The 23657-nt window shown below is 34.2% G+C and overlaps 1 non-coding gene across 1 annotated transcript; it reads right to left on the bottom strand.

The window, feature by feature from the left end:
- Nucleotides 1-2643: 2643 nt before the first annotated feature.
- On the bottom strand, nucleotides 2644-2751 carry LOC125340232. The gene has a single exon (XR_007208715.1). It is a non-coding gene; the product is annotated as a U6 spliceosomal RNA (small nuclear RNA).
- Nucleotides 2752-23657: the final 20906 nt, after the last annotated feature.

Here is a 23657-nt window from a genome sequence, read left to right as displayed (position 1 = left end):
CTAGGTATCCTACAATTTCATGCCATGATAAACTGTCTGCTTAGGAAGGGAAACTTAATTTTGATGCGGAGTTTCATGCATATACACACACCATCATAGAAGTGTTAACACAATCATTGACTGGAGGTAAGGATAACTTACAATGAGTAAGGAACATTGCAACATTGCAAAAAACTCATCTTAAGTAGTAATTTAAATTGAAATTGAAAAACATCTAGTAAAAGAACCATATGTTTTTCAGAAGTTGATTTTTATGATGGATATTTCTTTACTTCTTTTGACAAATCAGAAGCAGATTAATCTATGTGCTGACACCTGCCCTACTTTCCACATGTGATCAGCTTCATTGGTTTTGATATGTCAGACACAATTTTTCTCCCTAATTTTCAAGTCATAGACAGTATTTCAAATTAGTTTCAAAACAAAAACATTGTCTTTGCCATGATCCCTATTGAATCTGAATCTCCCAGAAGGGAACTGGAAATCTGAATATTTATTAATATGAATCTTAGTAATATTTTTCAAAATGTTTTTTTTTTGTTTTTGTTTTTTGTTTTTTTTTTTTTTTTTTTGGCCAGTCCTGGGGCTTGGACTCAGGGCCTGAGCACTGTCCCTGGCTTCTTCCCGCTCAAGGCTAGCACTCTGCCACTTGAGCCACAGCGCCGCTTCTGGCCGTTTTCTGTATATGTGGTGCTGGGGAATCGAACCTAGGGCCTCGTGTATCCGAGGCAGGCACTCTTGCCACTAGGCTATATCCCCAGCCCCTTTCAAAATGTTTTGGAGGTTTATTTCCAAATTATGGCCTGGACATGTACCCTTTCTTTACTATACATGTGCTGTCAGTTCCATGTATTTGATCAGATTTAATACTCTGTCATTTGTATTGATGGCAATGCAGGGATGATTTGTTGAAGGCAAGTGACAGTCTGTGATAATAATATCATTGAAGTCTGACATAGTTTAACTCAAATTTTTTTGAATAAGCTAAATTATCTGTATAATTCATGAGAAGAATAATTTGGACATTCTTTGGGCCAACTATGTAACTTTCAGCAGATGTTCTAAGTGACTTGCAATTCTCTGGTTAACCAAATTACATGAAAAATGTTAAATTGGGTCAGTGATCTGTCATCATAGTTTAATAGCTTTCAGTGTACTTATGGAATATTTTCATAATCTTGTCTTAATTACTGACTGCTCTAGTCTTATAAGAAAATAACTTTGAAGATGAAGCCTAGGAACTTCCAAGAACTATTGGTACTCAGAATCAGTTTAGTACTTGATGCTATCTGTCCTGTGCCAAATACATTTATTCCCATACTTGTATGAAAAATCTGAGCCCCCTCCAATAAAAGTGGCAAGGGCTGTGGTTTATTGTTCTTTTAAGCTATTTCTAAAATGAAATTTTATAACATAAATATTTCCAGACTTGAATATATTTCCTCTAAAATTTTTCACAACAACATTTACCACATGGTAAAATTATTTTCTCATTGAGGACTGAGTGTATAAATCAACGGATAGTTGCAAACTTACTATCATTAAGTACTGGATAAATTAGACTCAGTCCATAGCTTCCTGGAGTTCCTTCTCCAGATGCAATTATGATAGAAACTAGGGTATAATCAAGACTTAAGAAGTTTTGGAGCAAGTAAGAACATGTTGCTTTAAAAATGTTGAGGATAGGGCTGGGAATATGTCCTTGTGGTAGAGTGCTTGCCTTATATACATGAAGCTCTGGGTGAAGAAGAAGCCAGAAGTGGCATTGTGGCTTAAGTGGTACAGTGCTAGCCTTGAGCAAAAACAAGCCAGGGACAGTGCTCAGGCCCTGAGTTCAAGCCCCAGGACTGGAAAAAAATGTCAAGGATCATGGACATCCCTCATCTTTAGGAAGAAATACTTTCTAGAGGAAAATCATGATTTTCTAAGTGAGGACACACTTCTACTGACACCGTGTTTCTCTGTATATCATCATATATTCTGAGGAAGTTCTAGTCTAGGCTAATTCTTATTAGATGAAAATCACCATGGAGTATTTAATTTCTGAACAAATGATACAACTTCACAATCCATGAAGACCTCCAGTGCAGAGTGTGCTTTAAAGATGGCTATATATGCAAAAAAGATAGGACTGGGTTTATTGTTCTGCTACTATACTGAAAGTCTTACAAATTTTTAAACAAGGTGTTTTACATTGCTCTCCACTCATTTTGTGATTGTCCAAATTAATAAAATCAGTTAATTAATCTAAATTAATTGAATACTCTGACATCACAATATATGCACTTGGAGGTTATTCTTTCTTCAAACAGCTGAATGATTTTCTTAAGATCTTAGCACAAGTTTCACTTTCTCAGAGTGAAGAGAGTGGGGTATTGTAGTGTCCTACTATCATTTTTTAGTTTGTTTTTATGTCTATGTGTGCTTTTATGCCCAGTAGATGCAGTAGTGTTGTTTGGTTGCACAGATATTTGGTGCATAAATGTTATGAATTGTTCTGTGTTCATGATGCAAAGTTCCTTTTGCTAATATGAAATGCTATTGTTTGTCTTTCCTGGCTAGATAATCCTGCCTGCTTTCTTGTCCTATTTGATTGGTAGTCATTTTATGCAATATTATCCTAAATTGATGCTTATTTTTATAAAAAATATGGAACATTTCACAAAAAATTGAATGTCATTCTTGCACAGGGGTTATACTAACCTTCTCTATATCATTTCAATATGCACGGCTGAAATGAGAAGTGAGTACTGGACTTCCTAATATTAACATAATTGCTTAAATATACAACAAATATTGTCTTTTAAATATAAGGAAAGAAAGAAAACAATTATTCTGTTTGTCATTATAGATTTGAAGCCTATATACATGATTTTATTTGGTGATAGTCTCTTTAATACCTTTTATGTTTTAAACAAAATCAAGCATCGATTCAATGAGCAATGAACATTGCTTACATAGATGTGAGCACTGATGACTGTTGAGATGGTAACTCAGTTTTTATCTGACTAGGAATGTCATAACACAAAATGTCACAGACTATGTAACTTAAATTTAATTTCTCAAAGCATAGTAAGTTGCAAGTCTGAGATAACAGAGCCAACAACCTTAGTTGTTTCCTCCTCCACCTTTTCCCCCTCCTTCTCCACTGTCTCCTACTCCTCCAGCCTTCCACTTGAGCTTGTTAAGCTTGTGCTCTACCACTTGATTCATGCTGCTATCCATAAGTTTGGTTTCTTCTGAGGTCTCCCCCTTGGATTGAGGATGATCTTCATGTAATCTTCCCTTCTAGCTGTCTATGTCCAGATTTTCTTTTTTATAAAAATCATTATAAATTAACTCATTTTAAAGATCCTGTGTCTAAATATAGTCTTTTTCTGAGTCACTGAAAGTTATCATTTCAGCATGTGAATTTTGAGGCACCCAAGGATTGTGCCTAGGAGAAAGTGGCCTACATGTAGAGCCTTTTCAGTACTTTTAGAACTGCACTCAAACTTCTTCATATAGACCACATGGCCCTTTCATTTGGGTTTTGATGATGTAACATTTTCCCTTCCACTCACATATTCAGATACACTATCCCTTCAGGCTGTCAAACATGCATAGGCTTCCCCCCCACCCCCACCATGGTTCTTTGCATTTGTCTTGGTGTAGCATATTCTTGGCTAAGCTCTCTAAGTATCCCTAAAGTCTTTGCCTAATTTTATACAAAAAAATCACCTTTAGCCAAATTATGTAGATTAACTATCCATATTATTTACCTTGCCTGGTTTACTTTCTGAGTAATTTACAAGAGAAAAAGAATGAGACATTGATGTTTGATAATTGATATATTCTGATTTAGGCCTCTGTGAATTACTAATTGAGTTCACTCTTACCACAAAGCTGTGTTGTTCTTTTGGATATAAAAAATTCACAGGACATTCATATGAACAAGACTATTTAGGTAAAAATCACACCCCTCTCTAATAAAACATGTGACTATTGCTTTATTTTAATCAGTACAACAGTATACTTTTAATCTTTTCCTCATATACTTTTTGTAAAAGTAAAATTTTTGGGCAATCATAGAATGACCTGGTTTGTAATAGCATTCACTCTAGAATATACTTTCATCTCTTAATCCCTTCCCATCATGCCTTAGAGCACAAATCCAAGATCTTTTTCGCACACTATCTCTCTGAGGTACAGTACAGAGCCCTCAGCTGTGAGCTCTTTCCACAACAAGTATAAAACATGACTTTCTCATCTGCCTGTTTCTGATAATCTTTGGCTGTTGACTGTTATCCAGATCCAGCCTTGCTTTATGTCTGTTTCTTCTAGGGAACTGTTAACTAAAAGAAGGGAAGTCTGAGCTTTCTTTGTCACTTCACGATTGCCAAAGGCTCTCACAGTTTCAAATTTCTGGTTCAGAGCAGGCCTTCAGTTAATATTTAATAAATGAAATATGAATGTATTCGAGAATATTTATTCTATTCTGTACATATTTTATTTTAATAATATTTTACATTATAATTTATGCATTTTAAGGGCCCCTTTAAAAATTCTCTAGGCCTGGATATTGTCTGATGGGTAATAGAACTGGGGGAAGGGAGAGGGAATACCAAAATTGAGAGACAAAGAACAAAAAGAAAAACCATTCAAAAGAAGCAACACTTAGAAACAATTTGGTGTAAACCAACTGCACAGCTCTTGGGGGGAGAGAGGAAGGAGGAGGGGGAAGGGGGAAATAAGGGCGGAGGTAACAAGTAGAATGAGAACTGTACTCACTGCCTTTCATATGAATCTGTAACCCCTCTGTATCATACTTCGACAATACAGAAAAAAAAAAGACTAGATAAGATGAACAAGAAAAAAAATTCTCTAGGCCTTCCTACTAATGTTATGTTGCCATTTGTACATGTTGGAGTTACTTTCTGTAATTGGGAGCAGAACTCATTCTAGAGGAAAGAGAATAAGTATTATTAAGTGAGGAAACAAAAATTGGTATTGGTATACACTAAGCAAAGGGTTTATGAAATACACTAGATAGTAGTATTAATTAATCATGTATTGGTCATTGGGAACCAAGGTATTTATTAAGTGAGATTAAATATCAAGATGGCTAGACTGTAGAGCTACAATTAAGTTGTCACCATCATTCACATTGAATATTCACTGTTCATACCTGATACAAAAAATAAATCTATGAAAGTATTGTTTTCTTATTCATTGTAACCTTAACTTGCAAAAAAGATGTAAGCTATTTCATGGGGAATAAGTACACAAACCTAGCACTAGATCATTGCATTTTAAGTTTTACATGAAAATATTGAGCAATTTATGTGTCATGAAGTTCTTGATTTAAATGTTTTCTGCTCATCAGAGAAGACTCTTTTTAAGTCTTTATCCCACTTGTTGAGGGGGCTGTTGTTTCTTTGTGGTTTTGTTTTGGAGGAATTTAATTTTTTTTAGTTCTCCATATATTTTAGATATGAGGCCGTTGTCCACTGTATGGGTGGTAAAGATCTTTTCCCAATCTGCAGGCTTTCTGTTTATCTAGTGAGCTATGTCCTTTGCCCTGCAGAAGCTCTGCAGTGGCCAAGAGACATATGAAAAAGCGCTCTACATCACTGGCCATAAAAGAAATGCAAATCAAAACAACATTGAGATTCCACCTCACTTCAGTAAGAATGTCTTTTATCAAGAAAACTAACAATAATAAATGTTGGAGGGGATGTGGCCAAAAGGGGCCTCTAATTCATTGTTGGTGGGAATGTAAACTGGTTCAGCCACTCTGGAAAAAGGTATGGAGATTCCTCTGAAGGCTAAATATAGAGCCTATGACTCAGCAGCCCCACTTTTGGGCATCAACCTCAAAGACAACAAACAAGAACACACTAAAGCCACCAGCACAACAATGTTCATCGCAGCACAATTTGTCATAGCTAAAACATGGAACAAACCCACATGCCCATCAGTAGACAAATGGATCAGGAAAATGTGGTACATATACACAATGGAATTTTATGCCTCTAACAGAAAGAATGAAATTGCCCCATTTGTAAGGAAATGGAAGGACTTGGAAAAAATTATACTAAGTAAAGTGAGCCAGACCCAAAGAAACATGGACTATATGGTCTCCCTTATTGGGAATAATTAGCACAGGTTTAGGCTAGCCACAGCAGAGAATCACGAGAGGCTAATAGCTATGCCCTTATGAAATGATGCTAAGTGAAATGAACTCCATGTTATGGAAATGACTGTTATATCACTGTTGCAATTACTTTCAACATGCTATGTGAAACCGTAGCTTCTATTGTTGATGATCCTCTTGTATTCTCTTCCTGTGGTTATACCCGTACTATCACTGTATCTTATCTGAGTACACTGGAAACTGTATATACTGGCATTAGAACTAGGAAAGTGAAAGGGATTATTAAAATTGAGAGACAAAGGATAAAAAGACAAACGACTCCAAAAGCAATACTTACAAAACCATTTGGTGTAAATCAACTGAACAACTCATTGGGGAGAAGGAAGGGAGGAGGGGGGAGGGGAGAATGAGGGAGGAGGTAACAAACAGTACAATAAGTGTACCTGTAACCTCTCTGTGGATGACTTTGACAATAAATAAGAAAAAACATAAATATTTTTTGCCTTCAGAAAACTGAATTTCAGGTATTCTTCTTTTTGAAAAGAATCAACCCAATTTAAAAACCTGCTCACAAGTTAAAGACATTCTTACTGGTGGATAAGAAAACTGTATCATCTTATGTATTCAATGTGATATTAACAGTGAACTCTTTAACTTTATAAATATTTTTGAGAACTAAGTTTTTTTGAAACAATAATCAATATGTAAACAAATGAGATGGAAGAAATTTTGTTTTGTTTCTGACAAATGGACAGCAAATTTTAATTCTTAATAAAAAAAATCTACTTCTTTGAAGCTTTTAGCATAGTCCTCTGAAAAGAGGACTTAATTCTGTAATTTAAGGTAAATTGCACACAAATTAAATACTATCAAACTCAGTGTTAAAGAAAAATTATGTTCATGGTTTGTTTACCTAGACTAGCATAAAATATCAATTTAAAATTTTCATGCCATAATAATGTGTAGCTAGATATTTACAATTCCATATAATTCTACAGTTTGGCATAATGATAATGGAATAAAAACAGCAACAACAAAAATAAAATCTCTGGTGACAGAAATTAACAACATATAATAAAGAAGATAATGAAAATTTGCCAGGAATATCTTTTTCCTAGTGTTTTTGTCTAAATGTTTCATTTCTAAATATGTCAAATGAAAGTTTAATGCTCCCTTTTTATGGTGTATTGGGGACTTTTTCACTCATGAATGGCAGTCCAAGCTATGCCTCAAGTTCCACCATTAAATCCTTAAGGAACAATATTTCAATTTCCCCTTAGAACATAAAATACATTCTATCAGTTGTACAACTTTGCATAATATTCCCAAGAGTGATTACATTATTCATTTTGATAGGCATTAACAAATTACCCACTAGAAAGTAAATTTATAGGTATCCAAATTCTTGGATTTTTTTTCTTAGTATGAACAATGGTTATAATAATTACAGAATCCTCTTTTCTTAATATTTATGCTTATATTTGTTAAGGATTCAATTCTGGCTAAATAACATCCTCAGTTTAAAAATATCTGCAGTTTGCTGGGCACTGGTAGCTCAAGCCTGTTATCCTAGCTACTCAGGAAGCTAAGATCTGAGCGTCACCGTTTGAAGCCAGGAAGTCTATGATACTGCTATCTATAATTCACCACCGAAAATCCAGAAGTGGAGCTTTGGCTCAAGTGACTTAATGATAAGTTTGAGGAAAAATGCTTGGAGACAGCTCTCATGCCCTAAATTCAAGCCCTAGGAGCCAAACCAAACCAATTAACCAAACAAAAATCCATGGAATAACATTAATTCTGACAATTTTACCTACTTTTTGCTTGCTTTCTGTTAGTTCTAATTCAAAGGAGTTTTTTTATTACAAGAGTGATGGTGTATGCCTATAATCACAGCTACTTTGGAGATAAAGATAAGAAAGAGGCCAGCACAAACAAAAGTTAGGGAGACCATACCTCAACTAGCTGGTTTGGTGGCAATCACTTATCATCCTTGCCTCAGGGGAAGAATAGATAATATTATGGTTTCTGGATTCTTCTGGCCTAAACATAATCGGGAATCAGTCTTCAAATGAAGTAAAACAAAGTATAGGGGAATGGCTCAGTGGGAGTGTGACTATCAAGCAAGCTCAAGACTCTGAGTTCAACCCCAGTACCACAAAAAAAACACAAAAACAAACAAACGAAACAGAACAACAACAGATACATAGTTGAGCACCTATAGTTCTAGCTACTCAGGAGGCTGAGATCTGAGGATTCTTCTTTAAAGCCAGCATAGGTAGTAAAAGTCTGTGGCTCTCATTTCCAATTAACCCCCAGAAAATCAGAAGTGGTGCTGTGGCTCCAGTGGTAGAGCTCTAGTCTTCAGCAACAAATCTCTGGGACTGCTCCCAGGCACTGAGTTTAAGCTCCATTACCAAAAAGAAAACAAAACAATAGCAGCAACAAAAACAACAGCAAACAACAAATACAATCAATGAATAAATTCCAATTCATTTGAAGTCAACTTTATATTCTCTATCATGCTGAGACATATGCATGTGAAATCTACCTTTTAACTGAAAAAATAATCTCCTACAGATAGATTTAATAACTTTCCAGAATTTATATATTTTACAGCAAAAATATAAAGAAACTTGCCTACTATGTTTTCCTTCATCTAACAATTTGTGAACAACCTGTTTGACAGTAATATAAGAAGTCAAGTTATCTGCATATGTAGACTCAGAATTCCAAAGCTTTTACCTATATCACCAAGTGATATATTATTATTTAGATATTTCATGTTTTCAGAAAAAAAAACAACTCAGAACATTTCAAACTTTGTTGTAGAAATAAATGACAATAGCATTATCAACGGGGTTCCTATTTCAGCGAAATATTCCCATTTCCTTTCAGTGAAAGTAATTTTGGAACTTCAGACAAAAATTTAAAAAATGGTAGGCTTCTAGTTACAAAGTAGTATGTAATTACATATAATAAAGTTTTATATTGACATGCATATTTATTAAGTCTTACACAGATTTGTCTATCATCTTGTTTTCTAGATAAACACTAATCAAAATGCTATCAACAATCCATTGAAAATGTACATGTGATTACATAACTGTAATTTAGCCTGATCTAGAACTCATGATCTTGCTGATTCCTTTTCTTCAGCTCATTTTGATTACCAGTGTTCACCTTCTTAGCCAGCAAATTATGTAGTTATGTGAGTAAAATCTTCCCCTTCTTCCCTATGGCTCACTAACTTTTACCTATTTCCCGAATTAAGATCATGAAGATAGAATTCAGTTTCTGCAGCAAAGCTGTATTCAATATTCAACATTATAAAAAAATTATCTTAAGAAGATTTATATTTTTATAGATGGGTAATCAGTCATTTCCCAAATTTTTCTAATTTCCAGCATTACATAGAATGTAGACAAATAAGGGAGGAAGAAAAAAGGAATAAAGGAGAGTGAAAGAAAGCATTCTATCAGATTCTGAATGTCTAGATTAGAGCACATAAAATGTGCTTAAGTCCTTAACTTATTTGAATTTTAATTCATGCAACATATTGAAGGTATATATTGATCTATACACAATGTTTCAAATACTTATTAAAGTCTAAATTTTCTCCTAATGTCTTTGATAATGTTTTTCTACCTTTGATAGTAATTTATATTAGAAAATGAATCATATCCAACTATGACCTTTATTACTTTGTCTCTTTAAGTGTCTTGCTCAGAAACTTATATATAGAAATTCTAGTAAAGTTTGGTTGATCAATTTATTAGCTTCTTTCTATCCTTTCTATCCTCGTCTTCCTTTGTCCATTATCTGTGGCTTCTTAAGAGTATTTGTCCTCTTTGCTCTTTTCTGTACCTCTCTTACGGATATTATTTGTTTGTCTATTTTAAATTATCACCCATCAATAAATATCTAAAACTGACTTTTTAGCTTTTACATCTTTCATGTTCTCAGCAATTTTCTATAACCTAAAATGTTTGTGTACAGTGCTATACGAGGTTAAGAAGTGCTGAATAAATATATTGAATCGACAGAATGTTGACAAATTGTTTAGACCCAACATGAAATTTTTCTTAGATAAATTCACAAGATAGATTAAAAGATGTCTAAGAGAGAAAGTTCTTTACAACTCTAGGGATCAAAATATACTGAACTAGAAGAATTAAATAAAATAATGAAGAATTGTTAAGCTAGAAAATTGGATACCATAGGGTTAAGAGTTTAAATCCTTGTTTTGACTTTTTGTATAAGATGTGGAATACTCATCTCTCTAAACCCAAGTTATCTGGTATTTGAAATCTGTATACAATATGTAGAATTATTTGAAGATTAGTGAAATACAATGTAAATTGTATTGTAAGGAATGCCACAGAGTACTTTTAATTGTTGTTCTTATAGTGACAGTATTTTCCATATTTGTCCAAAAGAAACTGGTTGAGGCAATATAAATGTAGAATGTTTTCATAGACTATATGATAGACCAAGATGAAGTTGGATGACATATCTAGAAAATGTTGTTTCCTTTTTATAATAATGAGATTGACCGATGCTATAATGCTTATAGCTTTTGGCTAATGTAGCTGTGAATTCTAGAATGATTCTTACTGAATTTTGAACACAGAGTATCAAATGGTATTTGGAATATTTTTATAGAATTTCAAGGGAGAAGAGAAGCTCATATCTTAACTCTTTATTTAAAAAGAGAAGGCTGTGAAGTCAAAGATAATGTAGAATAGAAGGCAGCAATGTCTATCACCAGTAGAGTGCCTATAGGAAAAGCATATCCTAAGAATGTAAGAATGTAGTTTAAAGCACCTTAGACTGTGTTAGTAGTCTGAAAGGTGTTTGCTCAAGGATAGTTTGGCATTCTTTCTGTGATATTCATAAGATTCTAGTGTGCTTTTGACAAAAAAAAGAGTTCTGCTCAACATTTGATGTTTGCCATTGACTATATAAATATAAAAAGATATGTTGGACAAATTTCTATTCCTTATAGTTTTATAATACTCTTTCAAAAAGTGAAATATAGCTCTTATAACACTAAATAAATGTTGAGAAGGTTCAGATTTCTTTGCTCTTCTTCTCTTGCCAGCTCCCTTTCCACATATTACATTTCCCTCCTATTCCACATAGAACCTGCACTGTACTTTGTGATATTACAGCTCTATGAATGACCTTCAGATTTCAAATCAACCTCTAGAATTATGCTGATTTGGGGAAGTCCTAGAAGGATGCCAAACATTAAGATCAAGTGTGTATTTTAGTCCCCAGACTGTCACGGAATGTGATGTCATTTTCTTTCTCATTTAGATGCTCTGAGTTTATTACCTGTCAGTCGCTCCTACTATCACTAATTCTTCTCATTTCCATATATAGTCTTGCTCTTACGTACTCTGTAGAGTGTATTTTATCAATCTTGAAGACTCTAAACAAATAGACATTAATGCCAACATAATAATACATTGGTCAACAAAGGGGATTCACTAGTGATAAAGTTACTTTGCAAGGAATCTCAACAGGAATGAAAATGTAAATATATTTACCAACATATCAGGAGATGAATTAGCATGCTGATAGTCATAGAATCACTTCAAGACAGATCATGGGGACCCAGCCCTCCCTAAGGACATTTCTTAGGGGGTTAAGCACAGTGAGCTCAAGTTTACTGAAAAAGACAAATTAATTTCATGTTAGATCTTTGTTGTCATCATTTCTAAATAATTTTCCCTTTTAAATGACTGGAGCTGTCTCTTGTAAATGGTTTGGCTGTTGGATTTAGAGTTGGTCTCATCTTCATGGATTTATTATTTACAGATAGAGTCGACTGCACTGGTAAGTCCACTGGGGCCGAGAGCCCTGGAAACACCCAGCAGCTACAAATGTGTAGCTAAAATATTCCAGAGATCAGAGATAGGATCAGAGACTATGGAGAGCCAAATTTGCAGAAGGGTGGGGTGCGGGGGAGCTTAGATTTTCTGCAAGCTCTTGTAACTGGAAGAGTTTCAATTAGTCACTGGGAGTTACTACCTCTGTGGAGCAGCCCAGAGCAACACTCAGAAGTAGGGGCCACTGGCACTCACAGCTGTTATAGCTTGGAGGCATAACCTAGCTTTCAGGTGTTGGATCACTGGCACTTAAAAATCCAGAGCTGTAGCACTGAGGGTGGAGAGTCCTGACACCCTGACCTCAGAGTTGCTGATAATAGAATAGCTTCCCTTTGCCCATTCAGTCTTCATCCAAACACAGCAAAAGAAAGCTCAGACAATCACTACACATGTACAATAGCTACACTTCCTGTAGAAGGTACTTGGCCTTGAAGTGAGGATTAGTAGTGGGATAGACATACTTTAAGACACAAAGGTAGATTTTTTTAAAAGTCAATAAAAATATTTGACTTCAGAATGTCTTCCAAACACTAGTAGAACTATTCTCAAATGATGTGAACAATCAAGCACAGGCATGCTGGCCCTGCTCCTTGAGAATCTGTGGCTTTATCTTGTTCTTATCATTATGTAACTTGTGGGCAGTTATATCACCTTTACTGTCAGCTTAAGTGTTTTGGAACAAAAATGTTGACATAGAAGCCAAATGAACAGTTTTTGAAATAAAATAAATCTAAGATATTTTACATTTTAATTTAATAGTTATATTTTACTTGAAAACTATTTTAAAGACACCCTGGAAAATAAAAGCCAAACAGAGGGAAGTTAAGGTACAAGGTAAAATATGGTGTGAATTGGAAGGAAATGATCCCTTCTTATGACCCCTTTGGGGATATCTATCTGTTCACCAATCTTTGTTTGGAAGTCTTATATAATTGCAAATAACAGTATTTCATATCACATTATTGTGTTGGATGTTTAGTTTCCTGAGTCTTGGTTTCTTATATAGATCCTAAGTAATTTATAAATGAAGATATCACTATATCTTGGCACTCAAATCCTGTCACAAATAATGAACAACACAACAGAAAAGGAGATAACAATGCTATTGTGTTACTGAGCTGTAGATTATCTTTTACTAAAAACTATGTACTATTTGTACTCAAGTTTAATAATAACACTTTTTGATGCCTGCAGATATTATTAATGAAAGAGGTACATGACAATAAGTGGAGATATCATGTTACTGAAAAATACAAAGAGTTTATCATATTTTAGCAATTTAAATATTTTGAGGTATTCTTTTGGATGAGCTGGACCAAGCTGGGATATTTGTAGGTTTATGTTCAAAAATAAATAAAATATATAAATGAAACCTAGTGATTTTAAATACCTAATATCTGAAATTCATAGTTAATATTCTGTTGAAATTAAGTTTCAAAATTTATTTATGAATGTTTGTGTACAATAGTTTCTGCTTGGTTTAATGACTCAAGAATGCTCTTCTTGGCTTATACTCAGTATTTTTCTAAAAATAGAAGATAATATGAGAGAAAGAGAGACATCAGTAAAAGAAAGATGTTTTATTTTCACCATATAACCAAAGTATTCCAAAAGAGTTAATCTTATTACTTAGGAATTATTAATTTCTCTAAAAAGTGAATATTTTATATAACATTTTATAGCATACTTATTTTTAATATGAAAATTGCATTTCTTTAAATCAAAATGATGGGAAAGTATGATGTTTCTTCAACATGAAGATTTCAAAACTAGAAAATACTTTGACAGGTCTGATGAGTCACATAAAGAACTTTGCAGTTTTATTCATTGAAGTTTGCTCTCCAATTACATATTCTGATGACTCTAGTACTAAATCCCTAAATCCATTTTATGGATGTAGAGACAGGTAGCAATTTCTAATGGGCAATCATTTATATGGTAAGACAATATTTGCTGGAAAACAATACATAAATGGAGAGATAATTTATAAATTTCAAAGAAAAAATATTATATAGGTCATTATCTTGTCCTCCTCTGGAAATATTGTTTAGTTGCTTTTATTTTTTTTTTTAATCGGCTTGAATTGTGGACCTGGGCTCTGTCCCTGAGCTCTTCAGCTCAAGGCTAGCACTCTACCTCTTGAGCCACAGCACCACTTCCGGTTTTCTGGAGGTAAGAGTCTGCATCTCAGACTTCTCAGTAGCTAGGATTACAGGCATGGGACACCGGCACCCTGCCAGAGTGATTTTTAATGAGGGTACTTGGAAGTATCAGGAAGGCAGAGACAGTACAACTTATTTCCTTTTATAATAATAATCATCACTATTATTATAATTATTTGTTCAGTTTTTTTTACAGTTGTTTATGTGTGTCTTTGAGTCTTTGACAGAAAGAGGCTTCCTACAGGATTGGAAAATAGCGTCCCGAGAGTAATATGTGTTTTACTCGGTATGATAGCAATAGTACTCTAATTTCTTGGAGAAAAAGGGTTAAGGATTGATCCAACTGACCAGTTATCTTGTCTTTCTGTGAACAAATCAAAACAACCTGACATACGTAGAATTCAGTTTTTGGTTGATTTTAGTGGTAAAATGCTGTTACACCTGTAACAGTTTATTTTAAGTTGTTGACTCATTCCAGAAAAAAATATCATAGCATGTCTGAACTCTCCATGGAGAATGAGTCATGGAGTTTTATCCTTTCATGTGCTGTTACAACGAGGACCCAGGCACGTATTCTCTTCAACTCTGTTAATGTCCTATCAACTCTGGGACCTGCAGATTTAACCTAATTTGGCTTTCCCTGCCAAAACCGAGCTTTCCCTAAAGCACACATTAAACTTTCATCTTCCACTCTAGGGCATTTCCTTTCCAGAAAGGCCCCTTAATAGATATTAGGCAAAAATAATAGCATGACAGTTAAAAACATATTGGTTCAAATCCTTTACTATAGAGACAAAGAAAGTATGTTAATTTCCTTCCTTATGTTCTCACTTAAAAAATTAATATTAGCTGAATCGCTAGCAATCAACATTCAGTCAAACAGATAAACCAACAGAAATTATTTGTAAGATAAATGTAATCTAAACTGTCATCTAAAATGACAATGCAGAATTCATTTTATGCAGACCTCAAGCAACTCAACTCAATCTCCTAAGGATGATTTCAATGGTGGCCTTGACTAAAATGCATATTTTAACAAGGCATATTTACAGTACATAATAAATGTTTAAACTGGATTAATTAGTATGTATAGTTGAGAGTTTCTTACTGTTTAGAATTATTTCCCTTGCAAACGTTGTAAATCTAGATGAGCTGAACACTCACATGATTCTAATAACAACACTTGGCATTTGTACAGTACATTATATTTTCTAAGTACTTTATAATTACAGTATTAATTAGTTAAGTGACACAGTGATCTTGTGAAGAGGCCCGCATCATTATCCCCTTTTACAAATGAGGGAACTTTGAATGCAAAGACACAGTAATTCACAAAGAAAGTAAATCAGGTTAGGACTAAACCTTTTTCATTACTCCTGCATGTCTGAAGTTGCATTTTATTTAAAAAAAAATGCCTCTTCTCATAGTGTCTTCGTTCAATATAGCTGCCTAATAACCTCACATACTCAGGAGAGGCTTCATCCTAATAAATGCTTTCAGAAACCTAGTAAGCTGAGAAAGCAACAGAAAAGAGAGTGTCTTTATTTTCATTGTATTCTCTTTCTACAGTAAAGTTTCACTGCATCTTTGAGCATCAGATGTTGAGCATGGCATCTTAATGGTGATTGGAGTCCCTCTTGGAAAAACCTTGGGTCTCTTAACAGCAGGAACTGTAGTGTGGCCCATTCTGAGGCATCTTTAATGCTTCAAGTCAGGGCAAAAGGAAAGAAAAAAGTAACTTCAAAGGCTAATGAGGCTGGAAAATTCAGTGAAGTCTTGTTAGTTTGTAATATTGATGCAAATTAAGTAAGGTTTCCAAAATATTATGGAATAATTTTATATCATTTTAAGCAAATAACTTCAACAGCCTGAGATAATCACTTATTTATGTTTGGATTTCTTAGAGAAACCCTAAAATTAATAAGACAAGGCTTCAGTACTCAAGTGTTTTGTAGTTTAATAGAAGGATAAACATGTAAACAAATTAAACAATATCTACCAAATATTTACTAGACATTTACTATCCATCATGGACTCTTAAAAAAAGTCAACAATGAAACAAACAAATTACTGCATTAGTACAGCATAATATCAGTGAGCGAGTAACAATGCTGTTTGTTCTGTGATATTAGAAGGATGGAAGAATTACAGATGTGACATTTTTTTCAGACAGGTATTGCTCTTTATAAAGGGATAATGGTAAATCATCACCTGATTCTTGTATAATGAATAAATATTTTAAGACATGAGGTAAGAATTTTAGGTTTCCTGAGGAATTATCGGATATGGATTCAGAGTGATTGAAGTGGGAAAGTGTGAAGTCTGGAGAAACAAAGCCAAGCAATGGGAGTCTGGTAGGCAAACGCCTGAATATATGAAATGGTTGGAAGCAGTACAAATAATTGAGCAAAGCAGAGGTTTTAAGGATTAGTGGAAGTTATACAAACCAACATAATTTGGTAAACTAGATTACTTAATGGCCACTGGCTAATAATTAGGAGAGATCATGGATTTGATAATTGGTGTTGGTGACCATTTAGCTGACTAGTAAATGGAAATGACAAGGAAGGACTGAGAGAAATTTGACTTGTTCTTCCATCTTCACCAGATGTTATAAAAGAAACCCAAATGCTATACTTAAACAAATTAATCAGCCAATGTCAGCAACCAAAACAAACTGTTTGCATATGGTTTAAACTTTATTTGATTCTGTCTATATTCCTTTTTTCTTCTAGTTATGCACATATTCTGTGTTCACTTGAGCATTTTTAAAGCAATGCAAATCCAACTGAAATAACTTGAAATTCACAGAATAATGTAAATATTTGGAATTCAGAGAAAAAAATTAAAAAATAATTGTTTAAATATCAGCTATCTTATATACTATGGAATCATTTCCTAGGCTACTCATTATGTATTTTATAGAAAGAAGCAATTGGGGTATGGAAGCTGAATGGTTGTAGATCTTTACAATTATAGACACTTCAATCAAGTTTAAACACTTCAAATACACAAGGTTGAGTAACTGACTACTAGAAATGAGATATACTCTCTTTCTTTTGTCCTTACAGGTACCATGACTGTATTAGTAACTACTCTCATAGTTTAGTGACAACTTTTTGTTTTGGTGATAAACAGCAAGGCATGAAAATCATTTGCTTGTTGAATGAACTATAGACAAATTTCAATGATTTGCTAGCTACACAAAAAATACTAAGATGAAGAGAGGAATTAAAGTTTGCAGGTAAGCTCATAAAGTGGTAATAATCAGCTATTCTGAGTCCAGTGAGACAGAACATGGTTCTCCCCTCCACCCCACCACCACCCCTGCCACACATACACACTTACCTGAACTGGGGTTATTATATATAGGCAGCAATGCACAATATAAGAACAGGAAGCCACTTAGCCAGTTGCACAAGGCCTTTCAAAAGCTATCTAACAAATGGAGTCTTTTCTGTGTGGGCTTTTCTTGAATTAAAATCTGAGTGATCATAAGGGTATAGCTATTGGGCCTTGTGATGCTCTGCTATGACTTGCCTAAACCTGTACTAATTATTCCCAATAAGGGAGGCCATAGAGTCCATGTTTCTTTGGGTCTGGCTCACTTCACTTAGTATAACTTTTTCCAAGTCCTTCCATTTCCTTACAAATGGAACAATGTCATTCTTTCTGATAGAGGCATAAAATTCCATTGTGTATATGTACCACATTTTCCTGATCCATTCATCTACTGAGGGGCATCTGGGTTGGTTCCAGATTCTCGCTATGACAAATTGTGCTGCGATGAACATTGTTGTGCTGGTGGCATTACTGAATGAACTCCAGGTTATGGAAACAATTGTTATATCACAGTTGTAACTACTTTCAACATCATATGTGTATCTGTAGCTTCTATTATTGATGATGTTCTTGTATCACCTTCCTGTGGTTGTACCTACACTATCTCTGTAATCTTATCTGAGTATATTGGAAACCGTGTTTACTGGTATTGGAAGTAGGTAATTCAAAGGGAATACCAAATTTGAGAGACACAGGGTAAAAAAGAGAAACAACTACAAAAGCAATACTTGCAAAACTGTTTGGTGTAAGTGAACTGAACACCTGGGGGGGGGGGAGGGAAAGGGGTATGAGGGACAAGGTAACAAACAGTACAAGAAATGTATCAAATGCCTAAAGTATGAAACTGTAACCTCTCTGTGCATCAGTTTGATAATAAAAATTTGAATAAAAAAATCTGAGTGAATCTATTTTACAATGAGAAGTATCACATTAGAAGTCTACTCAACCTTAGATATCATACCCTAGATTGCCTCTTTTGAAATTCTTGTTTGACAATATTAGGTTGTTTTTATATTTGTGGGTATGGGGGGGCATTTTAGTTCTTAGAATTCTAAGGCCAAAAATTTATAAGTGCTATATTTATTGAGACATTAAAAATTCTTAAGTAATACCTAGATGCTTTTTAAAGTAAGGTTAATTATCGTAGAATATATTCCATGAAAGAATTGTACTTTGAGAGAACACTGTATTTCCATGCTTTACACATGGTATTGGGACTTCTGAAATCCACATTGGTATGGAAGATTCAGAGCTGAAGAACCGTGATTCTAGGAGGGAAGATGGTTAAAATTTGGTTCAATTTTTTTTTCACCCATGATAGTTTATACTTTTTAGGCAGATGATATATAGTAATAGTTGAAGCATATAATAAATACCCTTCCTTACTAATGTATTACATTTTATTAGCTAGATCAATATTGCTGTAATTTCCACCCATTAGCATCTCATTGCTGTGAAGTACATAAAAATATTTACATTAACACTGATCAAAATTGCAACAGCGTATATTAAAATATGAATGACATATAATCAGAACTTTCTGTTTCTACTGCCTCCAGTTATTTGTGACCCCAGATATGAAGTTCAAGTTTATACTTAATAGCACAATTATGTAAATGTGTAATTCTAACACTGAATTACAGCTGGTAATGATCAATAATTATATTTATGTATGATGTGAAGTTAATACTGCCACCATAGATTAATGTAAACAACAAAATGATTTCTGCAGTTGAGAGCTAACAAATCATCATAAACAAATAGAACTAAAACAATCTCTTCAGAGTCTAATTCTTACAGCAGAGTAAACAGATTTTTTATTCCCAGTGAATGTTCAAGCCCTGATTAAAGAGAACACGTCTACTAAAAACACATGGTGGCTGTTTCAACACAGTTTAATTCTGATGCCAATCTCCAGAAAAGAGAAAACATTCTGAAGTATTTGGTAGGTTTTGTTGTGAAGAACAGTGAAAGAGATGAAAGATTAAAAAATTAGAATTTTCAGATAAATGAATCTATATCACTTTAATAGCAATCCAACCAATATGTATATGTTTTGGGACCTTACTAATTTTGAAGTCTTTAAAATAAAATCATTCTCTGCAAATACAAAAGATGATTATGTAGAGCTTTGAGGGCATGCTTGATGGTTTTTCTAATTTATAGCTATAGATTAAAAAAGTACAGATTTTACTTGAGACACTTTAGTTTTCAACAATTAAGAATTTGGGAACCAAGAAGACAACATAGAAATAAGGCATAAGAACTGTGTCAAGAATCTTTTCTCACTTATATCTAGTTACTGGGTAATAGTTACTGGGTAATCATACTTGAATGTGGATGAAATGTACTGCAATACAATGAAATGATCTGAAGAAGAACAAATCCAATATTATAAAATGATTGTATTTCTTGGTAGGAATAAAATCCCTATCATGTTTTTCTTTTTATTTCATCACTAAAGTTAACACAAGAAGAATTCATATAGGAGAACAGGTATCTTATTTCTGTTTTACTTATCTTTATATGGAACAGGCATGGTCCTAAAAACTTTGCATAAAATTACCGCTCTTAAAATATAATTAGGCAGTCTTATGAGTACCATTAGCATGTCAATTTTAAAGGTGAGAAAACTGAGGTATAGATGGGCCACAGCTCACATAGATTAGCAGTGGAGGGGGTATAATTCAAATATTTTTTTTCCTGAAGCTATTATGATGTTCTTTGCTTGACATAAAATTAACAAATATTATTTATTGGTATTAGGTCATAAAATTTCTTTAAATGGATTTTTTGGTCTCTCAATCCAGGCAAGTCTGAACGTTAAATTCATTCATCTCTCATTGGTTTTTATTATTCTTTTTTCAATCACTTGTAATAGTTGGTAGCCTAATAATTCTTTTGTTTTGGGGGTTGTCCTTTGCATCGTAGGATATTTGCCATCATTCCTAATCCTACCCACGAGATATCATAGCAGCTGCCTTTCCACAATTTTGCCTGTGAAAATACCTCCAAGAGAGTAAAATCATCTCCAGGTCAAGAGCCACTAATCTTTGCCTAGTAAAGGTACACAGTAATATGGATTTTCAGTTAATATTTTTCAATAATGCTTGATACACAGCAGATATTATCTCTATCCTTAATCTACCTAGAAGATTTTCCATGTTGCTTTTAATTGCTCATGATGATGTTGCAAGTGATGAGTTACTTTCCTTTTATAGAAGCTTGTTTCTGCCATAACTCATTCTTCACTGTTGACTCTATTGACAGTATATAGAAATAATGTGAAGCAATATCTGTTTTTCTCCCAACAAATTGGCATAGCTACTAACTAAATGTAAAGATTGGCTGCTTTTTAGGTAGGAAATAAAAATTTCCTTAATAAATGCATTTTAAAAAATTTGAGTCAAGTTCATTGTGTGTGTCTATGTGTGTGTGTGTGTGTGTGTGTGTGTGTGTGTGTGTGTGTGTGTGTGTGTACAGTCCTAGGGCTTGAATTCAGGGCCTTGACACTGTCCTTGGAATTTTTTATTTTGCTCAAGGTAAGCTCTCTACCACAGTGCCACCTCAGGCTTTTTGGTAGGTTTTTGAGATGAGTCTCACATACTTTCCTGCCCAAGCTGGCTTTATACCTTGATCCCAGAACATAGTAGCTAGGCTTCCAGGTAGAGCACCTTGCACGGGACTTGAGTTCAGATATCTTTTAAGTAACATCTTAACATAATTTGGTCCATTTTCATGTTAAATACACTTTCTTTGAGTTGATCAAAGGAATTACTGATAGGTCATTTGTTTATCTCTACTAGCTAGCCACCATCCTAGCATATGGAAAGCAATAGTTCCTTATGACATGATATTTCTAGCTTACTGGAAATTTTCATACATTGGCATGGGATGATAGATTGGTATGTTCTAGGTGGTCCCTATGGGTTTCTGAGGCTGTTTAACCAAGAATAATCATCTTCATTCTTGATTTTCAGGACAAAGGTGGTTCAAAAGAGTGCATTTATGCAAAATTCATTTACTCAATAAACATCTCTATAGCACTTCTTATGCACTGGTCATTTACATACTAGAGCACAGAAATTAGCTTATTTAATTCATACTGCTTAATGTAGATATCTTATTTAATTCATTTCAGGCAAGTGGTACTATTCTTATCATCATAGCAATTTTAGAAACATACTGAGGCCTACTCAGATCACTAATAAATGGTGAGTAGGAATTTGAACCCAGGGGAGATGAGTCATAGTGGGCAATCTTAGCAAAACCAGGCTACTGCTGTAAAATTTGATGAATCATTTTAGAAACGTAGTTTAATTTGAATTAAATGAATATCTGCAAATAAAAAAGTTCCTATTGCTTTTTTTTTCACATACATAATCCCATGCCCCAGGAAGCTGCGTTTTTTTTAAGAAGCTGAAATTTTTGAGACAAAATTCTAATTTAAGATTTTTAAAATACAATTCATAAAGTCAGTCATCTGTAGAAATGCATGTGTACCTCTCTGTGTTTCTGTTGGTCTAATATTTTATTATCATATAAGTCAGAAAAATCTGACAGAAAAAATATGGATACCTAGTTCTTGAAGTAATTGATGGAGACAAATCATCAGATGTAGTTTTATTACAAAGTCACTGTTAGAGCTAGACAGTGAATCATTATTATATTTAAATAGGAAATGCAATCCTGACACTCAAAGTTTTCTCCCATCTTGTGAGTTTCACTTATTGTTTCTCTTCTAAGTGTCTGTGGGATCTTGAGTGTGAAACACCTACTTCAGTCTTGGAAGATTTGAAAGCAACATAACAGAGCTCTTAATTCTCAGAGGACAAAGGACTCCAGAAAATTACCCCAATATGAAGTGTGAGAGTAAGATACAATCTTAAGCTCTAGAAAAAAATCTTGAAACCAATAATTCAATCTGGCTTACCTAAAAATCCCTAAGTCTGACTTTATGTGAAATAACTAAGCTACTACCCTAGGGCAGACATTCATCCTCCCCTTGATGAAAAATACCATCATAATATTCAATGTACATAGGTTAAAATGGACCAAGTAACACAAGGGAATGGTAGGGCTGGGAGAGTTGGAGGGAAACAACAGAAGGAGTGATTTACTAAACCCATGAATTGATATGCTGAATTGAAACCTCCTTGTACGAGTACCTAAAGATAATAATAAGGAACATTGCTAGAGATGAAGTGCAAGTAGTAGAAGACCCTGAGATCCAAGTGTAGTACCATAAATAAAATAAAATAAAATTTAAAGCAAGCATTATATTGGTTTTATTTGCTTGTTTATTGGCCAGGCTTGAGCCTGTCTAGGGATTATACTGTTAAGACAAGAGGAACTTTCGATGGCAGTGGCTCACACCTGTAATCGTAGTTATTCAGAAGATGAGATATGATCGCTGTAGGTCAAAAGCAGACGGGGCAGAAAAGTCAGCGTGACTCCATCTCCAGCAAAAAAAAAAAAAAGCTGGATTGGAAGCATGGTGTAAGTGGTAAAGCAAACTAGTGAAATGGCCGAGTAAGAGAGTGAGGTGATGAGTAATGAGTTCCAACTCCTGTCCTGCTGCCTGGCCATGCGCATACGTGCACACACATGCGGGCAGGCGGCATACACACACTGAGTGAGAACATTATTCTAACGAGAGGACTTTATCAGTCATTTCTACAGTACTTAGTTTGAACTAACTGAACTTATTAGAAGGCGAGGTTTTCTGAAATGCGCTTAGAGAAACAAAAACTTTGGAAGGTGTTTGAAATCAACATTTCATGCTTGGTCTTAATTAAAATGTAACTGGAATTTAGACGATGAGATGATGCTATAACCTTTTAAAGTAGGAATGTGTTTATCTTGAATTTCTGTGCTGAAGGCAACAGCTGCATCGTCCCAGTGAACCCCCATCTGATGGAAACATGTGTCTGATTTCTATTTTAGTCTTGGCAGAGTAACTGTGAAAGACTTTGGTTGGCACTTAGTTATATTGCTAATATGCCACCTACTATTATTGCTACCGAACCAGCGTTTCTGTCACTTCTCTTATCATGTAGCATATCATTAACCCTCATAAATAAGGTAGAATTACATTTTTCAAAAAAATATATAACACTA

This window comes from Perognathus longimembris, chromosome 22 (genome assembly GCF_023159225.1).
Source record: "Perognathus longimembris pacificus isolate PPM17 chromosome 22, ASM2315922v1, whole genome shotgun sequence".
Lineage (NCBI taxonomy): Eukaryota > Metazoa > Chordata > Mammalia > Rodentia > Heteromyidae > Perognathus > Perognathus longimembris.
Note: the sequence above shows the minus strand (reverse complement) of the source record. Positions and strands in the feature narration are given on the sequence as shown.